Genomic DNA, 4896 nt, shown 5'->3' with positions numbered 1-4896 from the left:
GCGCGGATTGAAGTTCGCAGATGCGACACGGGCGCGTCATTCACGCGTTCGTGTCACCTAACTTCAAGGCAACTATGGCAAATTATATATCAAATCAAAACCCCGAACGTTAGCTTTCAAACGCAACTTGAACCGCATCGTTTGGACTTATGTAGCTCAAGTTATGACTGTTTTAGTACAAGAGGGTCAGGCAGACAGCTTTGCAGTTCCTTCAACTTCTTGTATTCCTTCCACTTTTGCATGCTTCCTTTCTATCCTCCGAGCCATTCCTGCCCTGTAATCTCTAAAAATACTTAACACACATATCAAGGCATCTAATGGTAATAAGAGAGGATTAATATTAGCAAATATAAGGTCAAAGAAGCATGTTTTCAATCATAGCACAAAATCACGAAGGAGAATGTAAACTCATGCAAATAGTATGAATAAGTGGGTGAAAGATTAATAAAATCCACTCAATTGAGCACAAGATAAACCATAAAAGAGTGGTTTATCACTTGTAAAGTGGCGTTCAGACCATTTAGAGTAGAGTTCAGGGTAGTCTGCATATCTTGTTGTCCTTGTGCAGGAGAATGAAGCATCTCGTCATTTGATGAGGAAGTAGGATAAGTGATCTGTGGGACTTGTTGTTGATTTTGCTGGGGTCCTTGTGATTGCCTTAAGTGAGGAGCTTTGTAAAGTTGGTTCTGATTCTACTGTCTGTTGTTGTTATTCCACCTCTGGTTTCCATTGTTGTCTCTGCCTCCTCTGTTATAGTTATCTCTCCAGCCATGGTTTGAATTATCTCTCCAACTTTGGTTGTGGTTGTCCTGCCATCCTTGGTTATAGTTGCCACGTTGATTGTAGTTGCCACCTTGTTGATTGTATCCTTGATTCGGGCGGTCATAGAAGTTATGAGTAGCTGCTACAGTGTTATCTTCTTGTTGGAGCTGTGGGCATTCATCAGTATAATGACTATAGTCAGCACAGATTCCATATACTCTTTGTGGGACTAGCTGTTGGCTTTGTTGTGGTGTGGCAGGCTGAGCTTGTTGTTGTTGGTTCAACTGCATCTGCTTTAGTAGGTTGGTCATTTCACATATACTCTGTGTAAGAGCAAAAGTTTCAGTGCTGGAGGAGACCTCTGCAACAGCTTTTGAGTGGTTGCTCCTGTGCCTGTGATTCCTAGTAGACTCAGCTAAGTCGCTGATCAGTTGCCATGCTTCATCTGCGATCTTATACTTCTTTAGAGAACCATTACTAGCACCATCTAGTGTGGTTTTATTCCGAGGCTTCATTCCTTGAGTGAAATAGCTGATTAACACTAGCCTGTCAATCATATGATGGGGGCATACGTCCAGAAGGTTCTTAAAATACTCCCAGTACTCATAGAGAGTTTTTGATTCTCCTTGAACAATGCATGAGATCTCTTTCCTTAGTCTGTCAGTAACTTCAGCTGGAAAGTATTTTTCCAAAAAATCTCTCTTGAGAATATCCCAGTTGATAACAGTTGCTTCAGGTTGGGAGTAGTACCACTCCCTTGCCTTTCTCTCAAGAGAAAATGGGAAGGCAGTTAACAGAATAGAAGTTTCATTTGCACCATGACGCCTAACAGTAGAACAGGCTGTCTGAAAATCTCTTAGGTGCTTAATAGGCTCTTGAGCAGGTAAGCCATGAATCTTGGGCATCAAGTTGATTAATGCAGTCTTCAACTCAAAATCTGCGGCCAGAGTTGGATGATGCACTTGATACGGCTGCAGTGTAAAATCTGGGGCTCCAGCTTCCTGGACAGTAATCCTCCTAGGTTCTGCCATGTTATCTACACGTGAATCAACTGAATCAGTAGTAAAGGAGCTTGTTTCATTCTCAGATGGCGGTTCAGATTCGCCCTCAGATGAGACTGGTGAATCGATAACAATCACTTCACCACCCTCAAAGGCTAACCTGCATCGAGCTCGCCTAATACGTGAAATAGTTCTTTCAATTTCAGGATCAAACACGGCTAAGTTCGGATCAGGTAGTGAACGCGTTATTCAATGAAGGAAACATATAGCTCATGGTAATAAAATAAAAATAAAATATGTAAATAAATAAAATATGTACACTAATTAAAAATTTAGCACACAGTTGCAACTCCCCGGCAACGGCGCCAAAAACTGGTGCGTGGCAGAAGTTAGGCCAATTAAGAGATATTATAATATCATAGAATAGCGTTGCAAGTATAGCTCTTAACCAGCTAAAATCCGCCTCACCAGTTTAAAAAGAGTGTCACGAAAATTTTAGAATAGAAAAATACTGGGAGTATGAATCCCAGGTCGTCTCCCAATGAGTTGCAGGAAATGGTGCTATTTTATTAATTAGGAATTTTCCGAGAGTATTGAGAGTTGAATAATGGGCAATTAGATAATTGTAAATTTAAGCAGTAAAAATAAACTAAGAATAATTGTTGATATTCTAAATAAACAAGTCTTGACTGGGAGAATGATTAATTGGAAGTTCTATCCTTGTTGGGATCTCTTAAGTGTAGTATTAAAAAGGTTGTTGTTTTCACTTAGTTAATCCTTACTAAATAAAGGAAAGTCAAGTGATTAAGCTAACCCTTATTCGTAAATCCTAGTCCTCTCCCTTGGGAAGGTCTAGCGTTAGTAAATACAGAACTAGCCAACAACTTCCAATTTAGTCAACACTTAAGCCTTCCAACTCAAGTATCTCCTTTTAATCAACCTCTATGTCAAGTATGGAGTCTACTCCATTGACATGAACATAATACTCAGAAAAATATAAGAAGTCATAATAATTTAATTAAAATAAAATAGAGACTGAATTAAATAAAAATAAAAGTAATCCTCTTTATCAACAATCCATGAAAATAATCCAATTAGAACTCTAAATAAAATAAATAAGGATATGGAAAAGTAAGGGACAAAGTAAACAAACTAGAATGATGTCTTCAACGGAGGTAATGACTTCTTCAATATCCAAAAGCATAAAACTAATTAACTATGAATGTAAAGAGAACCTAGAGGAGAAGTAATCCTCTCTAAAGTCATATCTAAAAACCTAAAACTATCCTTTTGAGAATATGTGAATGTATCTAAGGTTGTGTAAAGAGGTTGTGTAGAGCGTCTTGAGTCTCTGCATGTTTCCTGGCTTTATTCTGTATTTCTGGGCCTAAAACTAAGTCAAAACGTGGCCCAAAATTGCCCCAGTGTTTTCTGTTAATTATGCAGATCGCGCAGGTCACGCGTACGCGTCGTCCACGCGTTCGCGTCATTTAGCAATTTTCCTTGTCACGCGAGCGCGTCGTCCACGCATTCGCGTCATTCGTAAGGACTCCAATCCACGCGTTGCTGTATTTTCCTCTATTCCACGCGTTCGCGTGGGCCATGCACGCGCGTCAGTATCCGCTGGTCATCTCCTTAGTTTCTTGTGTTCCTTCTATTTTTGCAAGCTTCCTCTCCATTCTCTAAGCCATTCCTGCCCTATGAAGCATGAAACACTTAACACACGGATCACGGCATCGAATGGTATATAGGAGAATTAAAATATATAAATTAAAGATCTTTGGAAAGCAAGTTTTTAATCATAAACCAATACTAGGAAGGGATTATAAAATCATGCAATTAGTATGAATAAGTCAGTGAAGACTTGATGAAACCACTCAATAAAACACAAGATAAACCATAAAATAGTGATTTATCAATAATCAATTGCTAATCTCTTGAGCTATTGCTCATGAGAAGAGATGACGTTCAAATTATAATCTCAAGCCACATAACTTTCAAGATCTTAATTCAAAGTGATTATATCTCACATATCAACTAAGAATTATCAATCAAAGGTATTATGAGAGAGGAGCCTCAAACTAAATTCTCTGAATCCTTTCTCAAGCTCATCAAAAAATTCAAGTAGATCTAATCCATCTCTCGATAGAACTAGATCTTTGAAGCACAAAGACTCTCTCTTAGAAAAACAAAACTTGAATTGAGAAGAAGAATAACAGCAATAATTCATTAGAATCAAAACAGAGCTCCTCCCCCTAATGAAGTGGGGTTTAGTGACTCATAGCTCTTTTACAAAGAAAATTAAACTGAAATTCTCCAGACTGAAAATTAAACTACAAGCTAAGTACAAGTAAAAGTGAAAATGTGAAAGAAAGTGTGTAAAACTAGAGTCCTTTTACAATTCAAAACCGTCTTCTATTTATACTAGTATTCTGCCTCTTGAGTCTTCAAAAGATGCTTCGAATTTGGGCTTCTCTAGACTTAAGTTAGAGACCATTGGACAGCTTTGGCATTGACCACAATAACGCCTTCAATACTTGGCATTGCCAACGCCAAAGTGGACTTGCAGGCCTCTCCCTGGTGTTGTCACACCCATCGCCCATATTAGGTGGCGTTGCCAACGCCCAGGAGTTAAATCCTGGCATTGCTGATTTTTCATCCGTGTGTACGCATCATTGCGAAATTCCCCTTTATGCATACGCCTGCTTAATCCTGCGTACGCATGCCTGCATAAATTCCCATCGTGCGTACCCATCCTGAGGCGTGCGTACGCACGATTGTAAAATTTTCCACGTTCAAGCATCGTAGGCATTGTTAAGGGCAACGCCTATACAAACCTGGCGTTGCCACCGCCAGGTTCTCCTTCCAGTGCCAAGGCTTGGCGTTGCCAATGCCAAGTCTTCTTCATGCATGGCAGTTGTTAGAGAGAACGCCTTTGTAACTGGCATTGCCAACGCCAAGTCTTCTACATGCTCTTCATGTTTGCGCACGCCAAGCTTTACTGGCGTTGCCAACACCAACTCCAGGGGTGTTATTGCAACTACTTCAGGCCATCTTGGCGTTGCCAACACCAAAATCATCTCCCAGGCTTCATGTGTCATGGTTGGCGTTGCTGGAGGCATTCTGGCATTGC

The 4896-nt window shown here is 40.0% G+C and overlaps 1 non-coding gene across 1 annotated transcript; it reads left to right on the top strand.

The window, feature by feature from the left end:
* The first annotated feature begins 1313 nt into the window (after positions 1-1313).
* Positions 1314-1421, top strand: LOC112724864 (small nucleolar RNA R71). The gene has a single exon (XR_003164007.1). It is a non-coding gene; the product is annotated as a small nucleolar RNA R71 (small nucleolar RNA).
* Positions 1422-4896: the final 3475 nt, after the last annotated feature.

This window comes from Arachis hypogaea, chromosome 11 (assembly GCF_003086295.3).
Source record: "Arachis hypogaea cultivar Tifrunner chromosome 11, arahy.Tifrunner.gnm2.J5K5, whole genome shotgun sequence".
NCBI classification, from domain to species: domain Eukaryota; kingdom Viridiplantae; phylum Streptophyta; class Magnoliopsida; order Fabales; family Fabaceae; genus Arachis; species Arachis hypogaea.
This window is presented reverse-complemented; position numbering and strand designations above follow the sequence as displayed.